The following is a 21,519-nucleotide window of genomic DNA, read 5'->3' as shown; positions in this document are numbered from 1 at the left end:
CGGCTAGAATTCCTAGAAGAACTCTCTGGAACAACCTGTACTCTTCAGTCTTGTGAACAGTGGTCATGGTTTGCCAGGAATTCATAGAACGGGGGGCCTCTGATAGTATCAAGTGCTGCAGACATTTCAGTTCAGTTCAGTTGCTCAGTCGTATCCGACTCCTTGTGACCCCATGGTCTGCAGCACGCCAGTATTCCCTGTCCTTCACAATCTCCCAGAGCTTGCTCAAACTCATGTCCATCGAGTCGGTGATGCCATCCAACCATCTCATCCTCTGTCATCCCCTTCTCCTCCCGCCTTCAATCTTTCCCAACATCAGGGTCTTTTCCAAGGAGTCAGTTCTTCACATCAGGTGGCCAAAAGGATTGGAGTTTCAGCTTCAGCGTCAGTTCTTCCAGTGAACATTCAGGACTCATTTCCTTTTGGGATGGACTGGTTGGGTCTCCTTGCAGTCCAAGGGCCTCTCAAAAGTCTTCTATAACACCACAGATGTTTAGCTGTGAGAAACAGACTTTCCTACCAATACAATGAACTGTGAACACCTGCACCAAGACAGTGTTGCAGGAAGTGCTTCCATAAAGATGAGCAATTTTAAATGCTCCTTGACCTCAGACTTGGTTGCCAGCACAGTCCCACCTCAGCACCAGCCTTAGGAAACAGCATTTCTACCACGGCCCTGTATGTCTCCAGCCAGGGCTGCTGCAACAAAGCACTGCAGAACAGGTGGGGGTAAAACAACATAAATTCAGTTCTGGAGGCTAGAGTCTGAAATCAGGGTGTTAATGAGGCCATGTTCTCTCTACGGGGAGAACCTAGTAGAAAAGTCTGCAGGGAAACCTTGTCTCTTCTTATATTACAGTGGTTTTCTGGAAATCTCTGGCATTTCTTGGCATGAGATTGCATGAGATTGGATGCATCACTCCAATCTTCTGTCTTTGTGAGGTGTCTGCCTGTGTCTCTATTATCTCTACATGAGTGTTTTCTGATAAGGGCACCAGCCCATCCTTAGACAGTACTAGACTAGGAGCCCATTCTACCCCAGTGTGACTTGATGTTAACAAATTACATACATCACAACCTGATTCCCAAATAAAGTTACATTCTGAGATATTAGGAGTTGAGACTTCAGCATATCTATCTGGGGGACACAATTCAACAAGTTAGACACCGCATTCATTGTACAACAAAATCAAGAAGGCCCACAGGTGGGGAAATAAACAAGGAGCAAGGAGAGAGGGAGAGGGGGCAGGCGAAGTCAGTGGGACCAAGAAATCACTGAGAGTGATTTTTAGGTTTCATCGTCATTGTTTTCCAGCTAAGTGGAGAGTCCTGGTTCAGAAGTGCAGAGTGAGGAAGGTATCCAGGGTGAAGTGCCTTTTCATAGCCATGTGTCTGTTGAGGGCCCTCTTTGAGCAGCCCTCTGATGATGGCAATAAAAGGTGGGTATGACCAACACCTTCAAGCTCCCCAGAGAGGGTGAGGGGAACACAGTGAAAAGAGAGCTGTCAGTGAACTCTTTTGAACCCTGAGGGTGGTGAAATGAAGGTTACTCAGTCATGTCCAACTCTTTGTGACCCCATGGACTAAACAGACCATGGAATTCTCCAGACCAGAATATTGGAGTGGGTAGCCGTTCCCTTCTCCAGGGGATCTTCCCAGTTCAGGGATCAAACCCAGGTCTCCTGCATTGCAGGCAGATTCTTTACCAGGTGAGCCACAAGGGAAGCCCAAGAATACTGGAGTGGGGAGCCTATCCCTTTTCCAACAGATCTCCCCTACCCAAGAATTGAACCGGGGTCTCCTGCATTGCAAGTGGATTCTTTACCAACAGAGCTGAGGGTGGAGAGATTTTAAAAGATTGCCTTCTATATACCATTAATTTGGAAAATTAAATAGATTCAACTTCTCTTTCAAAAATATACAGTACCTTGCCTATAGAGTCTCACCTTACTGAGTCCTGAAATTTGTATCTGAACTGCTGTTTTGGCCCAACTGACTCTGTTATAAAGGGATAATGGGTATGAAAGAGAACCTGGTCTCTGAAGTTGGCTTATGAATCAGGGTAATTATGAATGACTCACGCCCTTTGCATCTTCAAAGGGCTTTCCCCTCTGTGCCAACAGAGGACTCAATCCTGAGCTTTCTCAAAGTGGAGCTCTGTGGTGGAAGGGTCGAAGGGCTCCAGTGATATCACCAAGGGAGGGGGGCCTTGAGGAACACGGTTAGAAGGGGCACACAGTCCACAGCTTCAGCTCACTGCTTGCAACGTTTATTAGCACAAGTTGATGAAGGGTGCCCTGGCCATGATCACTGAGCATCAAAAAGAGACCCAGTGGGAAGTCTTTAGAGCGTGTGCCTATAACTGCCTCGCCTGAAGCCAAGGGGCTGTGCCAGAGTCTACCAGCACTTTGATAGCACTCATGTGTTCAAATCACTCAGGAACATCAAGTTACTTCCACGGACATTCCAGGGACTAACTAGGTTGTTGACAGTGAGCCACTGAGGCCCTAAGAACATCAGTAAGAGAAAACATCACCCCAAATGCTGTTTTCCTCCCTCTAATAAAGACAAAAGGAAGAAAGAGGAAAGGGGATCCCCTAAAAGAGGAGACTGTCCTAAAAAGATAGTGTAACTAGCTAATGTGATGCTAGTGTAACACTACTGATTTTCTGATATCATGGGCGTAATTTGGTAAGAAAATAACAAGGTACTATTTACTGAGCACCCATGCTGGGCTGTTTCTTACTAGATGGTTTACAAACATAACTGAAAGGCTGATAACATCACCTTCCGTTTTCACTTGTTTTAAACATGAAGATCACGGGGCTTATTTCCCCAAGCCACACTTAGTGAGTACTGAACTGGGGTTTGGACCCACCACCATATTACCCCTGAGCCTCGTGGCATCATGGAAGGAGGAGGGCTTTGAGATCATGGATTGGAAGAAGGTTTCCTACACTGCAGGGTGTAGGCAGATGCTCCCTGGAGAATGAAGGATCCAACTTGCAAAGAGGCAGTGTCCCTGGGTCGTTTCCGGCAGGGTGGCCAAGGAGGACCCTGCCCACCTACTCCCTTGCCCCTTATGCCTCAGCGCCCCTGGCCAGAGCTGCCCTTCACACCTTTCCTAGACTTTTCAGATTCCCGGACATGGCCCTGCTGGGAATCAGCAACTGGGTTGCCCTGTCCAATTACGATTGCTGAATTTGGAGCTCAGATTTATATAATGATCTTCATTAATGGGCTTTGCACTCCCACAGCGTTTGCATCTTCAAAGTGCTCTGTGAACATTAACTAATTAATCTGGGCTACAAATTGTGCCAAGACCCAGAGGGCTCCAACTGCTCAGATCCTGGATGGTCTCTGTTGATTGTGGTGATTACAGAAGGCTCTGAGTTCCCTTTCCCTCAGTGCCGTCAGTGGAGCGTGTCACCACAGAGCCATCAGTTCCCCTGCACACAGAGTCCAGTTCTTCTTCCACGCTGGGCCCGCATGTGGGGCCACAAAGAATAGGAAGCGGTGGTTTTACAGAAGCAAGTGGCACACTGAGAGTAGCAAACACCGTGCTTTACAGTGAAAAATACAGCTTTACGTGAATTTGTTCAAATGAGTCATGTTCAGACTTCCAACTCACAAATGGAGAAACAGTTGCTTCAGGGGATAAAGTGACTGAGTTGCATTTATGGTATAGAGCAGAGCTGATTTCCTAAACGCGCAAGCAATACTTTTTGCACATTGGAAGAACTGAAGCTCTGTTACATAATCCAGAACCTGACATTCAAGTGAGAAATGAAAAGTAGAAAGGGAAATTCAAAGGCAAGAGAGAAATCTGCTTTCTGTCAGTGAGGAAGACCTCCTTGGAAATCAAATTTGTATTGGGACTTACTTACCTTTTTTTAAAAAATAATTTTTTATTGGAGTATAGTTGCTATATAATGTTCTGTTAATTTCTACTTTACAGCACCGTGAATCAGCCATACATATGAACATATTCCCTCTTTTTTGGACTTCTTTCCCATTCAGGTCGCCACAGTGCTTTTAGAGTTCCCTGTGATATACAGTTATTGCTGCTGCTGCTAAGTCGCGTCAGTCGTGTCCGACTCTGTGCAATCCCATAGATGGCAGCCCACCAGGCTCCACCATCCCTGGAATTCTCCAGGCAAGAACACAAGAGTGAGTTGCCATTTCCTTCTCCAATGCATGAAAGTGAAAAGTGAAAGTGAAGTCGCTCAGTCATGTCCGACTCTTCGTGACCCCATGGACTGTAGCCCACCAGGCTCCTCCGTCCATGAGATTTTCCAGGCTAGTGGAGTGGGGTGACATTGCCTTCTCTGATACAGTTATTACAGTTACCTAATTATCTATTTTATACATAGTATCAATATTGTGGGCTTTCCTGGTGGCTCAGAGGTAAAGAATCCGCCTGCCAGTGCATGAGACACAGGAGACGTGGGTTTAATCCCTGGCCAGGAAGATCCCCTGGAGGAAGAAATGACAACCTGCTCCAGTATTCTTGCTGGAAAATCCCATGGACAGAGGATCCTAGTGGGTTACAATTCATGAGGTTGCAAAGAGCTGGACACAACTGAGCACACACACACATATCAATAGTGTATGTGCATCAACCCTAACATTTTGTGTTTTTTTATTTTAATAGCTTTGTGTTTTTTTAATCAGGAATGGAGGTTAGATTTTGTCAAATGCTTCTTCTGTATCTACTAAGATAAGAATTTTGTTAGTCTGTTAATAAGGTGAGGACTGTGGACTAAATGTGCCCCCCTAATTCGTCTGGTGGAATCCTAATTCTCAGGGTGATGGTGTTAGGAGGTAAGCCCTTCTGGAAGCCACAAGGGTGGTGCCCTCCCAGGTGGGATTAGCGGCCTTATAAAAGAGACCTCAGAGGGGTTGCTTCCTTCCTCTGCTGTCCACCGTGAAGATCCAACCAGGAAAGAGGACGATACACATTGAGGACACATCACTGAGGATGCAACGGAAAGATCTTCTAACCAGAAGAGGGCTGTCAACAGACACTAGATCTACTGGCACTTTGACCTTAGGTATTTCAGGGTCCAGAACAGTGAGAAATAAATTTCCATTGTTAAGGCGTCCAGTCAGTGGTGTTTTTAGCCCAAACTGCCTGAGACAGTGAGTTACATTGGTTTTCAAGTGTTAAAGCAAGCTGGCATTTCTGATATATGCCAAATGTGCTGTTTAGTTAGCTAAAATTCTTGTTAAGAATTCTGCATCAGAGTTTATGAGAGATGCTGGTCTGTCAGTCTTCCCTTGTAATGTCTTTACCTGGTTCTGGCATCTGAGTAACACTAACCTCTCAGAATTGAGAATTACTCTTTTCTTCAATTTTCTAGAATGTTTTTGGTAGAGTTACTATCAATCAATTTTTTTTTCTTAAAAGTTTGGTAGAATTCACCGAGGAAACTATATGGAGCTGGAGCAAATTTTGTGGAAATGTTTTGCACTGTAAATTAATTCTTAAGGAATATAGGGCTATTCAAGTTATCCATCTCTTCTTGAATACTTCTGATAATTCGTTTTTTAGGAATTGGTCCATTTCATATAGTTAGTTGAATTTACTGAGATAAAGTTTTTCATAGTATTTGTTTTTTTATCCTTAATATATGTGGGATGATAGGTTTTTGAAAGAAAAAAATAAAGATGGACTTCTTGGCTGGGGCAAATTCCCAGAACAACATTGTTGGTTGCTCTTGTTTAGTGACCCAGACATGTCTGACTCTTGAGATCCCCCTGGACTCTAGCCCACCAGAATCCTCTCTCCACGGGATTTCCCAGGCAAGAATACTGGAGTGAGTTGCCATTTCCTTCTCCAAGGGATCTTTCCAACCCAGGGATGGAACCCACATCTCCTGCATTGCAAGCAGGTTCTTTACCACTGGGCCACCTGGGAAGCCTGAACAATATATTGGAGACTGGGAATTTTTTATAAGGAGATGTCTCAATAATTTCAGCATTCCCTTAAGAAGGGGCTTTTAAGAAAATAATTAAATTTATAACATCCATGTTGCACAAAGAGTCAGACATGACTGAGCAACTCACTTTCACATGTTGAATTAAATTCAATGAAATTTCTAATAATTTTCATAGGCTTTTAAAATTTTAGCATCTTTTTATTTGTTTAATTACTAAGGCTAAAACTGTATTGGATTTAAAAATTGAGTATTTATAGTAAAGTGTATAAAAGTGTAAAAACCTATCTTTAAACACAATTTTTAAATGTAGCAATAGGAAGAATTAAAAGAACAGGCAAACAAAAAACCTTATCCATACCTGAAACTCACTGATTCCAATAGAACGTCTTTCCAGAATGCGATTAACTGACACAGTCTGATGCAGCAGTCAGAAAATCATTAATTTGAATAAGGAGAACATGCATTCACTGTTTGCCTGAATGAATTGTTCAATATTCATGTTTACTTCCTTTATCTCACCTGCAAAGCCGATGAGAGTGTTTGGATTTGCATTTACATGTTTGGCAATTTTAAGTAACCTAGTATTTCTATCAAACTTGGGTGAGAAGTAGAGTACCCTTAATCTCTGTGACATAATCCTTGTTTAGAAACGCTGGTTTTTGTCTAAACAAAAAACTGGGGTTACAGGAGCAAGCTTGAAATCAGTGCTTTGAAATACATTAGATTATCAATTATATTTTCTCCTCAACCACAAATTCATTGCTGAGCTGTTTAAAATGCTGCACAATTGTTAAATATTCAGAAATTTTGAAAGATGGTTGTTAACCATAGTAATTTTTAAATGTTAAATTATTTGAATCTACAGGAGACAGGGATCAAAACCATCTCCAAGAAAAAGAAATGCAAAAAAAGCAAAATGACTGTCTGAAGAGGCCCTACAAATAGCTGTGAAAAGAAGAGAAGCAAAAAGCAAAGGTGAAAAGGAAATATATACCCATTTGAATGCAGAGTTCCAAAGAATAGCAAAGAGAGATAAGAAAGCCTTCCTCAGCAATCAGTGCAAAGAAATAGTGGAAAACAATAGAATGGGAAAGATTAGATATCTCTTCAAGAAAATTAGAGATACCAAGGGAACATTTCATGCAAAGATGGGCTCAATAAAGGACAGAAATGGTTTGGACCTAACAGAAGCAGAAGATATTAAGACGAGGTGGCAAGAATACACAGAAGAACTGTACAAAAAAGATTTTCATGATCCAGATAATCACAATGGTGTGATCACTCACCTAGAGCCAGACATCCTGGAATGTGAAGTCAAGTGGGCCTTAGAAAGCATCACTACAAACAAAGCTAATGGAGGTGATGGAATTCCAGATGAGCTATTTCAAATACTAAAAGATGATGCTGTGAAAGTGCCACACTCAGTATGCCAGTAAATCTGGAAAACTCTACAGTGGCCACAGGACTGGAAAAGGTCAGTTTTCATTCCAATCCCAAAGAAAGGCAATGCCAAAGAATGCTCAAACTACCACACAATTGCACTCATCTCACACAGTAGCAAAGAATTGCTCAAAATTCTCCAAGCCAAGCTTCAACAATACATAAGCCATAAACTTCCAGATGTTCAAGCTTGTTTTAGAAAAGGCAGAGGAATCAGAGATCAAACTGCCAACATCCACTAGATCATCAAAAAAGCAAGAGAGTGCCAGAAAAACATCTATTTCTGCTTTATTGACTATGCCAAAGCCTTTAACTGTGTGGATCACAATAAACTGTGGAAAATTCTGAAAGAGATGGGAATACCAGACCACCTGACCTGCCTCTTGAGAAGCCTGTATGCAGGTCAGGAAGCAACAGTTAGAACTGGACATGGAACATCAGACTGGTTCCAAATAGGAAAAGGAGTACTTCAAGGCTCTATATTGTCCCCCTGCTTATTTAACTTATATGCAGAATACATCATGAGAAATGCTGGACTGGATGAAGCACAAGCTAGAATCAAGATTTCCAGAAGAAATATCAATAACTTCAGATATGCAGACGACACCATCCTTATGGCAGAAAGTGAAGAAAAACTAAAGAGCCTCTTGATGAAAGTGAAAGAGGAGAGTTAAAAAGTTGGCTTAAAGCTCAACATTCAGAAAACTAACATCATAGCATCTGGTCCCATCACTTCATGGCAAATAGATGAGGAAACAGTGCCTGTTGCGGGGGAGGGGCTTCAAAATCACTGCAGATGGTGACTGCAGCCATGAAATTAAAAGACGCTTACTCCTTGGAAGGAAAGTTATGACCAACCTAGATAGCATATTAAAAAGCAGAGACATTACTTTGCCAACAAATGTCCCTCTCATCAAGACTATGGTTTTTCCAGTAGTCATGTATGGATGTGAGAGTGCTGAAGAACTGATGCTTTTCAACGGTGGAGTTGGAGAAAACTCTTGAGAGTCCCTTGCACTGCACAGAGATCCAACCAGTCCATCCTAAAGGAGATCAGTCCTGGGTGTTCATTGAAAGGACTGATGTTGAAGCTGAAACTCCAATACTTTGGCCACCTGATGCAAAGAGATGACTCATTTGAAAAGACCCTGATGCTGAGAAAGATTGAAGGCAGGCAGAGAAAGGGATGACAGAGGATGGGATGGTTGGATGGCATCACCGACTCAATGGACATGGGTTTGGGCTCCAGGAGTTGGTGATGGACATGGAGCCCTGGTGTGCTTTGGTCCATGGGGTTGCAGAGTCGGACACAACTCAGTGACTGAACTGAACTGAACAATAAAATTATATTAAAAACAGAGGTAATGAATACACAGAGCTGATCACGTTCTAATTTTTTTTACTACATTTTAACCATAGCTTCTGTAGTTACTTATGTCTATTGTAACTGTGTTGAGAGTATCATATGATGTATGCTACTGAAAGTTTTCTTATAATTTAACATTCTGTGATGTCACATTGGTAGATTGAAATCAGTTTTGGAATGCATAGGTACATCATGGAATCTGACAACTGCTATAATACAAGTTCTGATTTATTGTTCTGCTGTTTATTGAGACAGAAAAATTTTAGAGAAAACAGTACAGATTAAATTTAAATAAGTATGAGTCTTACAGTGAAAACACTGTGAATAAATATTGTATCATGAGTAAATATTCTTCCAGCATTTGAAAACAATTATCCAATGCAGCAAAGAAGTTCCTCACATCATTGACAAATGAATAAAGTTCAGACATACTTCTTTGTTGTTTCATTTTGATTTCCTTGTTAAGATAAATTAAAATATGAACTAACATCCATATTGGAACTATACATGGCTGTCAGTTAAAACCATATTTTAATTGGTTGGACAAACCCTGTTGTCTATGGATACAAGAGTTTGGCAAAAGTCAGCAAAGGTATTTTGTAAGAAGCAACTGCTTATACAGAACTTATAAGAAAGAAGTATATATTTCATGAGTATTCATAAATTGCATACTCTATATCAACAAAATTAGATATTTTTTTTAAAAAAACAGTTGTTAAGCATCACATTGTCCAAATTTCTAATTTTTATGGGCCAGTCAATGCAGATAAACCTTGTCTTTTCCATATTTTCTGGTGATTTGGAGAAACTCTGATCTTTCCGAGAACAGAAGATTGCAAGACAAAGTGAGTTGCAGTTTAAATAAAAAAAGTTGAAGTTACTGTGGTTTTCTGGCTAGTATTAATGTAGAATAATATTGATAATATTAATGCAGAACTAATGCAGTTACACTGAGCTATTATCTGAGAATAATTAGTGACACTGACCAGGCCAGGATAATTCCAAGTAACTCTGAATCACGAGTTCATTCAAGCACAAGGTAATTATTGACCCTGCAATTATCACTGTGCCCTGAGCATAAGTGGAGGAAAGTTCTGGGTCTTTGCATTTTGTTTACAATCAGAGAATAGTTGTTGCTTCAGAATCAGTGACTAACAGTGGTGAAACATTGCATAATTAAAGGATAGTCGTGATTCTTGATTTATGCTCATGTCGTGACATTGCACTTGCTACTGAGGCAGCAGGGTCTTTTTTTTTTTTTCCTATTTCCAAATGTGAAAAGACATGTGTTTCTATGGATTTCAACTGCCTCTGAAAAATGTAAGCCCCGTGCCCATATATGAAGAGTGAAGAGGAGAGCTCTCAGTGGCTTCAGGAGGCAAACAGGCCATCCTGCTGTTGGAGGCAGAGAATCATTAAAACATCCAAAGAAAGGGAAAAACTACAGCCTAAGGTTTGTCTACAATCAGAGCCTACTTAGGAAAGTACCTCTGCTGATCTCTGGACTTGCAATCCGTTCTGTAAGTAACCTTTAGCATCTGCCCTTATAAAATATAACAGAAGCTTTTTAAGTTGAAGCTTTTCAAGCTTCAACTGGAGTTGAAGTCTACATGCCAAAATGGGAGTGGGCTTAGCAACACAGGGTTTGGAGCTCTTTTGGTTTGGTTGGTGTGTGAGTGCAGTCATGTCCGACTCTTTGCAACCTCATGGCCTCATGGACTATAGCCTACCAGGCTCCTCTGTCCTTGGGGTTCTCCAGGCAAGAATACTGGAGTGGGTTGTCATTTCCTTCTCCAGGGGATGTTCCAGATCCAGGGGTCGAACTCTCTGGCATCTCTTGCATTGGCAGGTGTGTTCTTTATCACTGAGCCATTGTGATGTTATTAGTTTTCTCTTATATTTAGAACTCTGAGATCTGGTTTAACATTTTCCAATGGCTAAGCTACTCTTTATTACATGTATGATTTTGGGGGGAGGGGAGTTATTTATTCTATTTGAGTTGTAGTCTTTCCAGTTTTAAAACAGAAATGAGAAAATATCCCTCAGGGGTTTTCTCCAAGTACCTGGCCCAGGGCTCATCACAAAGCAGATTCTCTTTTTAAAAAAAAATTGGCTTTGCCAGGTTTTAGTTGTGGCATGCAGGATCTAGTTCCTTGACCAGGGATTGAACCCAGTCCCCCTGCTTTGAGAGCCCAGAGTCTCAGCTATTGACCCACTGGAGAAGTTTCACAAAGTAGATTCTTAAAAGGATTTCCTCTTACTTTCTTCCTTCCTCTGCCTCCTAGCCTTCTTGTTCAGCCCCTTTCCTTCTATCCCAAGTTTTTACTATATAAATTATTATGATTGTAGTAATAACTACAAGCTTTTTTCAGGTCAAGTTCCATTGTGTTCCCATAAGCGACACATGCTTGAATTGTTAACTGACCACTGGGAAGAAAATCTCCTAGTGGGACCCTGGCCAGCAGGGAAACATACAGAGCTGAGAGGTGGGGCTGCCTCCCAAAACTGCACCCTTGGCTGAGATGAGGTACTGGGAGGACCAGAGGCAAATCCAGCTACAAAGCCAAGGAGGAAGAGACAGCACCCAGGATAAACACGGTGTCCCAAAGAATGCAGCAAACAGAGCTGAGAACACCCAACATGCCTCACCTGTAGAACCAACAAGACAGAAATCAGACCTGCTCCCTGTCCTCAGAGAGCCCACTATTTAGAGAAGACAGACACATGAATGATTCTAACACACAAGGTGAAGAGCATTAGCCCAGAGCTGGGCGTTTGGGCTGGGCAGGTAAACCATAAAAATCTGGGACAACAAATCAGCCTGCAGGTGTGGGGACTGTGAGTTAGGACCGAGTGGCGCTCAAGAATCCAGACACGGCCCCACACCTGGCACATTTAATGAAAGAATATTTAACCAGGTAAGAGAAATCGTAATGGTAGTAGCACAGTAATAATTCTCGTGGCTAGCATTCAAATTGGACCTACTGTATAGCAGACGGGACTCTGCTCAATGTTACGTGGCAGCCTGGATGAGAGGGGAGTTTGGGGAAGAATGGATGTATGTATATGTATGGCTGAGTCCCTTTGCTGTCCACCTGAAAGTATCACAACATTGTTAACTGGCCATACTTCAATATAAAAGTGGGTTTATAAAAAAAAAAAAAAAACAAATAACAAAAAAAAAAAAAACAAATAGGGTCTGTCTTGCAGCAAGCACTCTTCTCAGTGAATTAGGCTCAGCACTCCTAATCCTCAGAGCAAACTTACCAGTTATCCGTACGAGTTATCCATGTTTTCTACTCTGCATGGATGGAAAAACAAAATCTGAAACAGGAAAAGTGAAATGTAGCAGAGTTTACCAAACTCCTTGGTAGTGAAACTGAAAATCATCACCAAGTTTGCCTGGCTGGTTTCAGAGCCACTGTTCTCTCTCCCAGGCAGCTCTGAAGTATTTATTTTCCTAAATCTATAGAGACCAGGGAATGGTGTAAGATATCTTAATATAGAAACAAAGGAAAAAGTGAGGCACGGAAATGAGTTTGATGTTGAAATGTGTTTATTTTTCCAGGTTAAATGTGGAAATTCAGTGTTTAAACCTGGAGCACAAGACTAGCAGATATCCCCGCCAGGCTGACTCTGCGTTGTAAAAGAGCTGAATTCATGAAGTCCGCACCCCCACCACTCCTGCTTACCCCGCCCCACCCCCAAGAGGTTTTCCGTGTGTGCTCAGTCATTTCAGTCGTGTCTGACCCTTTGCAACCCCATGCACTGTAACCCACCAGGTTCTTCTGTCCATGGGATCCTCCAGGCAAGAGTACTGGAGTGGGTTGTCATGCTGTCTTCCAGAGGATCTTTCCAACCCAGGGATCAAACCCAAGTCTCATGTCTCCTGCATTGGCAGGCAGGTTCTTTACCACTAGGGCCATCTGGGAAGCCCCTCTTCTCCAAGAGGCTAATATTGTCCAAATCATTTCTGCCTTGTTGAAAGAGGGATGTGGGGCAGTGAGGGATGCAGAATCTTCTCCAAATGCCCACAGGACTCCCTGGGAAAGTCATAGCAGGGTCCTGTGTCCACCTGTCAATCATTAATATCCAAGGGCCTTCTCAAAGACGGACTGGCTTGGCTTGAGTAGCTGAGAGCACACCGTACACTTATTTTTAGCCTTCTTTAATGTTTTCAGATGAGCGCAGCTCTGAAATAGAAAGGCTGACCCATTTCGGTGACATTTTCCCAAGGATGTCACAACACTGTGCTCATCTCCTCTTCAGCCCAGATCCAGTCGCAGTGTCCCCAAATTAAAGTCAAATGCCCCTCGGGAAGATCAATGGAAAGACAGTGGGGGGACTTGGTTTCATAACACGTCATCCAAACAGTCATACTTTCCACTTGATGAGATTTCCTTGGCTTTAAAGTAACAAGAGTGACTAAAAATCACTAAATGTAGTTCTGTGCTTTGAATCTTCAGGGTCATACATTCAGTCCAGGAGAGAAATTGAGCACAGGGTAACAGATGAAGCCACAAAGAAGCTAGAAGCATGCTAAGAGGTCTCATGTAGCATTTGTATTTTGTTTTCGACAAATAAGAGAGCTCAGAGGTGTCACTTGCCCAAGTCCACTGAGCAGGTAAGTGACCACACGATTCTTTCTCAGTGGTTGTGGGATGGACGGGTATTTGGCAAGATCTGAAGGGCCAGACTTTCCTAATAAACAAGCTGTGCAGTTCTATTTTACTTTCTTTCTTTTTGCCCCACCCTGGCAACAGAAGACTAGAGTCAGACATTCTCCACGGTTGCTGTTGTTTCGTCACAGTCATGTTCAACGCTTTGAGACCCCATGGACTGTCACCCCCCAGGTTTCTCTGTCCATGGGATTTCCCAGGCAAGAACACTGGAGTGGGTTGCCATTTCCTTTGCCAATGTATGAAAATGAAAAGTGAAAGTGAAGTCACTCAGTCATGTCCGACTCTTTGTGACCCCATGGACTGTAGCCCACCAGGCTCCTCCATCCATGCCATTCTCCAGGCAAGAACACTGGAGTGGGTTGCCATTCCCTCCTCCAGGGGATCTTCCCAACCCAGGGATCAAACCGAAGTCTGCTGCTTTGCAGGTGGATTCTTTACCACTGAACCACCTGGGAAGATTATTCTTTGGTTTCTTCAACTCAATAGCTTGGTCATGTTTCCGAACTCATTAAGTGAAGTGAAAGTGAAGTGAAGTCACTCAGTCGTGTCCGACTCTTTGTGACCTGGTGGACTGTAACCCACCAGGCTCCTCCGTCCATGGGATTCTCCAGGCAAGAATACTGGAGTGGGTTGCCATTTCCTTCTTGAACTCATTAGATAGATATTAAATGTCAAATTAGTTTACAAAACACTTCAAAGTCCTGACTCTTTCGTCTTGTAAGCATGTTTTATTTCATCTACTGGGCCAGTTATATGTGGTTGCTGATTCCTAGAACATTCTTGGGTGAATGTTCACCTTCCCTTTTCATAGCCAGTTTACTGCCTTAGAGGGTAAGCATTTCCCCATGTGGTGTCACAAAGTGGGGGAGGAGCTGAGACTGTGAAGTGGGTTTTGCCTTTACCTTTCCCAGGGCACCCAGGTATTGTTCCAGCCCTGGAGTACAGCTAGTTCCGCCTCTGTATTCTGACTTCATTTCCAATGCCTTCATGGAATGAGAACTGAGCTAGCTGACTGGAAACACCAGTCAGGGATCCCCGTGGGAGTGTTGTGTTTCTTTCTCTAAAACAAGGCACTAAGGGAGACAATAGATGTAGACTATCCTGGTGAATGTTCCCAGGAAGTCATTCTCAGCCTCAAAATAAAGAAATAAAAGGAAATTGATCTGTTAAAAAGTATGATGTCAGGATTTGTTGCTGTTTCCTCATTTGCTTTTGCTCCCTCTTTCTGTATATTTCACATCACACTGGCGTTCGCTATTATATTCCTGTAGTGGACACTGAGTAACTAAAAATCATGTGGGCTGGTATAGGAACCAGAAAGAATCTGTGAATAACAAATTTGGTGTACTAGTGACTTGGGAGAAATAGTCACCCCATCCGCCCAAATGCAGAAGATGTTAACCACACCCTTAAAGGTGTGATCTGATCTGATCTGATACTCTGTACGTTTGGGGCCCATCAGCCTCTCCCAGCACTGGTAGCGATTGTGAGGGCATAAATGCTCTTTGCTGTTGAAAATCATCTGAAAGGGCTTCAGTATTACGATCACCTTGGACCTGGGTCCCAGTCTTCAGGCTATTCCCTTGCACTGTGTGCTTGGGCTGGGTGGGTGATGTCTCTGCATATCTACTGCCTGGATTAAACAAATGCAACTAGAGTGGGCTTTCAGACGCATCTGATCCAAGTTTCTTAATTTTGATGAGAGGAAACTGAAGCTTAGAGAGAAGAGAGCTTCTTAAAGTTCCCCCGGCTGCCTGGCCAGTGTGAGAGTTGTTCCAGAGGCTAGACTTCTGCCTCCCCCCTCCCCCCTTTCCTACTACCCACTACTGCTGGCACCAAGCTACTGAAGTTCCTGGTGACTCAGGTGGTAAAGAAACTGCCTGCAATGCAGGAGACCCAGGTTTGATCCCTGGGCCAGGAAGATCCCCTGAAGAAGGAAAAGGCTATCCACTCCAGTATTCATGCCTGGAGAATTCCATGAACAGATAGCCTGGTGGGCTGCAGTTAATAAGTTCACAAAAGGGTCGGACACGGCTGAGCCACTAACACTTTCTTCTTTTTCCATTAATTCTGGGTCAACAGAGGAAAACTGATTCAATCTTTCTGAAAGGTCAGGGCGAGGTCAGGATGAAGGGTCAGGGCAAGGCCAGGAAGAAAGGTCAGGGCAAGGCCAGGAAGAAAGGTCATGGCAAGGTCAGGCACGCCTGGGCATGCCCGGGCATGTTGGGACATGCCCAGCAGAGGGCGCTGCAGACACACCCCAGAGACGGGCCGGCAACCAAGCCGACCAATCAGGAGCCGACATGAAGCCCTCACCGTCCAATCAGGAGCCGACACGGAGCCCTTGGACACCAATCACCGCTGAGCCCGCGTTTTCTTCCTTATATGGGAGCCCCGGCCCGGACTATAAAACCCCTTCCCCACCCCTCACACTTCGCAGACTCCTTTTACCCCCCTGACTCCCTTTGCTTCGCAGACCCCCCTCGCTCCCCTGCTTACCCGCCCCCGGGAGTTCTGCTCGAGAGCGGCCGCCCAATAAAAGGCCCTGAACAACAGTCCATAGCGGTGGTTCCTTCTTCCCGTGGCGTTTCTTACATCTGGCACCCAACGTGGGGCTCGAGGTGAGGGCTTCTGGCACTCGCCGTTGAGGCCCCCTCGAGCTCCACCGCCGCGGTAGCCCCCGGACCAACCCCCCGGACGGCAGGATACGGGGTAAGTCCCTTCGACTTTGGAGCCCGCCCTCCCTGGCGACCACCTCCTAGGACCCAGTTCGGGTGCACACTTACTGGGTCCTCCCGGTCACCAGCTCGTGAGGGAGACATCCCGAACGGCTGTGTAGACCTCCGGCTTCGGCCTTCCTCGGTCCCCAGCTCGGGAGGGAGACATCCCGAACGGCTGTGCGGATCCTCCGGCTTCGGCCTTCCTCGGTCCCACAGTACGGGAGGAAGACGTTCCGAACGGCTGTGTGGATCCCCGGCTTCCCTTGGCACCCGAAGATGTTCGGGCAGTGGGGGTTAGTCTCTGTTTGGTGATCGCCATGGGATCGATGGCCTCCAAACCCGATCCCCAATATTCCACCCCCTTAGGGTGCCTGCTGGCTAACCTGCGGACCCTAAAATTAAAGGGATAAGTCCACCATATTGGCTCACAATGGCCAGCTACAGGGACATTTGACTTTGACGTCCTCCGTGATTTAGATAACTACTGCCGGAGAACGGGAAAATGGTCTGAGGCCCCCTACGTTCAGGCCTTTTGGGCGTTGCGCTCTCGCCCCACCCTGTGCACCTCGTGCACTCCCCGCCAAATCCTGCTTATCCTGGCTCCCCCTATTCCACCCTCCCGGGCCAAACCAGCTCCTCCCGTCTCTGAGTCCTCTGCCTTTTCTGTTCCCCTGGAAGATCTGGTGGCCCCTCCTCCCTATACCTCTCCCACAGCCCTTACCCCTTCCACTCCAGTTCCTCCTACCTCCCCTTCCACTCCGGACTCTCCTACCTCCGCTCCTGCCCCCGAGACTCCACCACCGGTCCCGGATCCTCCGGCCCTTAGCCCTATCTTGTATCCTCCTCTTCCCCCCGTCACTCCCTCCCCTTCCCTGGTTAGCTCCCACACTTGCTCCCACAGCAACCCTCCGGGAGCCTCCCTTCCCCCTCCCCCAGCCCCGCTACTCCCCCTCCAACAAGTAGCCGGAGCTGAGGGTCTAGCCCAAGTCCATGTCCCCTTCTCCCTCCAAGACTTAGCACAGATTGAGGCCAAACTGGGTTCCTTCTCCTCCAACCTCGCTCAGTACATCAAGCAGTTTACTGGTCTGACCCGTGCCTACGCCTTGACATGGCAGGACCTATATGTCATCCTGGGGTCTACCACCACCCCGGAGGAAAGGCAGGCCATCTGGACGGCAGCCAAGGCTCAGACCGACCAGCGGCACTATGCCAACCGCTCCCCCGAGCGCCCCCCAGGGGCTCAGGTGGTTCCCGACATTGACCCTGATTGGAACTACCAGGAGAGGGGTGGCGGCCAGCTGCGAGTACGCTATATGATCGAGTGTATTCTCAACGGGATGGAAACGTCCTCTCACAAGGTTGTAAACCTCCTCAAACTAGATGAGGTGACCCAGGGGCCCGACAAAAACCCAGCCATGTTCCTTAATCGGCTGACCGAGGCCCTCGTCCAATACACCAGGCTGTCAATTGAGTCCCCCATCGGGGCGGCCACCTTGGCCAATCGTTTTATCTCCCAGTCTGCCCCCGATATCCGGAAAAAGTTGGCCAAGGCCGAGGACGGCCCTCAGACCCCTATCCGAGACCTGGTAAAAATGGCTTTTAAGGTCTACCATGCCCGCGAGGAAACTGCCGAGGCCAGCCGAAAGGCAAGGCTCGAGCAAAAGGCCGAATTTCAGGCAAGCCTCCTAAACCAGCAAACCCAGGCCTTGGTAGCGGCCCTGCAGCCGGTGGCGGGCTCGGGGCCCCAAAACCCCCCTCCAGGGGCCTGTTTCAAGTGCAGCCAAGAAGGGCACTGGGCCAGGATGTGCCCCAATCTGCGACCTCCTTCCACGCCATGCCCGTTGTGCAAACGACGAGGACACTGGGCCAGTGACTGTCCCCAGGCCTCTCGGGCCTCAACCTCTAGGGGTCGGGGACCAGAGCACCCCAGGGAGACCTCCTGCCCTTCTTCGGCTTTGGAGCTGCTGAACTTCAATGGTGATTGACGCCCCCCAGACTCGGGGACCCCAATAACCCAAGCCGAGCCCAGGGTAACGCTCCAGGTAGCGGGTAAGCCCATCAATTTTTTGGTTGATACGGGGGCTACCTATTCGGTCCTTTCCTCTTTCGGAGACACTTTACGTCCTTCCCAGGTTTCGGTTATGGGCATTGACGGCCAACCCTCGTGTCCGCTCCAAACCCAGCCACTATCCTGTCAGTTAGATTCCTGTCTGTTTACCCACTCCTTTCTGGTCATCCCCTCCTGCCCTAACCCCCTCTTGGGAAGAGATATACTGGCTAAGCTGAAGGCCACTCTTCAGTTAGCTCCAGGGTCGGCTCCCACGTCAGGGGCCTTCCTAATGCTACTGGTTGACCCTCCAACCTCTTCAGTTAATCCTGAGGTCTGGGACACCCGAGTCCCAGTGGTGGGTCGGCACCACCCTCCAGTCCTCATCTGACTAAGGGACCCCCACCTGTTTCCCAGCCCAGTCCCAGTTTCCTTTGTCCACTCGCAACTTCAGAGGGCTAAAGCCCATCATCGACCGTCTCATGGGACAGGGTCTCCTGATCTCCACGACCTCCCCCTGTAACACGCCCATTCTCCCTCTCCAGAAGGCTTCAGGAGACTACTGGCTAGTGCAGGATCTCCGCCTGATCAACACGGCGGTGATCCCTGCCCATCCACTTGTCCCTAACCCCTACACCCTCCTTTCTTCCATACCTCCTCAGACCTCCCATTTCACAAGGATGCCTTTTTACCATCCCATTTACCCACATGCCCAGACATCGAACCTACCGCTATCTGCTGGTCTTGGTGGACACCTTTTCAGAATGGGTCAAGGCCTTCCCCACAGCCCAGGAGACGGCAGCGGCAGTGGCGGAGGTCTTGACGGCCCATCTCATTCCCAGATTTGGGTTGCCAAACCTTCTCCAGTCTGACAATGGGCCTACATTTATCTCGCAGATCTCTCAGCAGGTGGCTGCGGCCCTAGGTATCGGCTGGCATCTTCACATCCCCTATCGGCCCCAGTCGTCAGGCAAGGTAGAGCGGGTGAACGGCATCATCAAGACACATCTGACCAAGACAGCCACAGTTCTGAGGCAAGCCTATCTTGGGTCGACCTCCTTCCTCTGGCGCTCACTCGCATTCGCACCACACCACACTCCAAAACAGGTTTGACCCCTTTTGAACTGCTCTACGGCAGGCCCTATCTCCTGACTCACCTCCCCGAGGGAGAGGCTCCCCCACTCGCGGGGTACCTCCCCCTCTTCTCCCTCCTACGATCCTTGCTGAGGGAACACGCAGACCGGGTCCTGCCACAACCAACAGATGACGCAGGGCCCACCCAGCCTCTAGCATCAGGAGATCAGGTACTGCTGAAAACCCTGAGTCCCCGCCCACTACAGCCTCACTGGACGGGACCCCATACTGTAATCCTCACCACTCCTACAGCTGCCAAACTCCTGGGACACGAGCCTTGGTACCACCTGACCCGACTCAGGCGAGCTCCCCCGGGTCTCCCGGAGACAGGGGTGGCCCCGGGAAGACATTAGGGAGAGCAACAGAGAGAGAGGACAGAAGGGGCAGGACAGAGAAGAAAGGGAGACGAGGGAAGGAAAGAACAAGGGGGAAGAGAGCAAGAGTAGAGAGGAAGTGAGAGAAAGCAAAAGAAAGTCGGAGAAAGGAAAGAAGAGTTGAAGAGCGAAAAGAAGAGAAGTAGGGAAGAGAGATAGAGTGGCGGAGAAGGGAAGGAAGGAAGAAGGATAAAGACTGAAACTGAAAGAGTGAGAGACGAGAGACAGAAAGGGATTAGAAAGTGTGACAGAAGGGAAAGGAAAGAGAAAAGAGAGACAGAATTGAAGGAAAAGAGAGAGACGGAGAGAAACCGAAGGATTGGTCCCCCACTCTTTGACTGTCCCTAGCCCTCACATACCTGACCACCTGCTTCCTACTCCTGGGGTGCTATTCCCTTGGGACACTCTGACCCGGTTACCGGCTCCATCTTTACGGGACCCCCGAGGCTGATTATCCACCGCACCCCTTTTCACCCCAACCTCGGAACAATGCGGGGCTCTCTACTCTGGGTTGTTCTGGGGGTACTGGAGGTCCTGGAGGAAGGGGGACACACCAACCAAAACCCCCACCAGTCCTTTCAGATCACTTGGACGCTCCAGAATGGACTGACTCGCGAGGTACTCAATTTGACCACTGGAATTCACCCCCCTAGTACGTGTGGCCAGATCTGTATTTCAACCTCAAAGACCTTATAAAGACTTCTTGGTCAGTGACCCGGACCAGAAACTTTGGGTTCTGGGCATGTCCCGGACACCTAAAGACACATAATTGGGAGACTTGTGGAGGACTGAAACATTATTTCTGTTGGTCCTGGAGCTGTGTCACCTCCAATGATGGGAGATGGAGATGGGAGGTCGGGAACCGGGACCTAGTCAATTTCTCGTTTGTCGGACCCTATCGCGGGATTGCTCAGGTGAAAGTAATGTTCAACCAGGAAGTGGCTAAACTGGAGAGGTCTTGGGTATCTGGGCTGTCATGGGGCTTCCAACTCTATGCTGAGTGGTTTGAAGCAAAGCCAGGGGGAATTCTGGTTGTTAGTCAGACAATAGAAACTGTTCAGGCCCATGCTGTGGGGCCCAACCAGGTTATTGCACCTCCCCGCCCCTCACCACGGGGGACAAACGCCACAAATGTTGTGACCTCGCCTACCCTCACACCCTCCCTTCAGCTGACCCAGACTGACCCACTAGAGACCCAGGAACCCCTGTGGGCCTTTGTCAAAGAAACTTACAAGGCCCTCAACCACTCCAATCCTAACACGACCCAATCCTGCTGGCTCTGCTACACCCTACATCCACCTTACGACGAGGCCATGGGTGTAAATGCCACCTACAACTTATCCATTCTGTCCAACCCACCGCAGTGCTCTTGGGGAGACCGCAAGGTGGGCCTTACCATGAAAGAAGTATGGGGTTCGGGGACCTGCTTAGGCATGGTCCCTATGGATAAACAAACCTTGTGCGCCCAGACTGGCCATGATACCAACTTCGCCAATAAGACCTACGTCATACCCGACACCGGGGGATGGTGGGTGTGCTCACAGACTGGGCTAACGCCCTGTCTCCACTTGGCTGTCTTCAACCAGAGCAGGGAATTCTGTGTCATGGTAGCGGTAGTGCCCAAGATTATATACCATCCAGAAGAGGTCCTCTACAACTTTTGGGACCAAAACACTCCAGCTCCTAGACATAAGAGGGAGCCTGTTACAGCTATTACCCTGGCAACGCTGTTCGCCCTGGGAGCAGCTGGGACAGGCACGGGCATTGCTTCCCTGACCACACAACATCAGGGCTTCGTCACCCTGAGGGCCGCA

Source organism: Ovis canadensis, chromosome 3 (assembly GCF_042477335.2).
Source record: "Ovis canadensis isolate MfBH-ARS-UI-01 breed Bighorn chromosome 3, ARS-UI_OviCan_v2, whole genome shotgun sequence".
Taxonomy (NCBI): domain Eukaryota; kingdom Metazoa; phylum Chordata; class Mammalia; order Artiodactyla; family Bovidae; genus Ovis; species Ovis canadensis.
Note: the sequence above shows the minus strand (reverse complement) of the source record.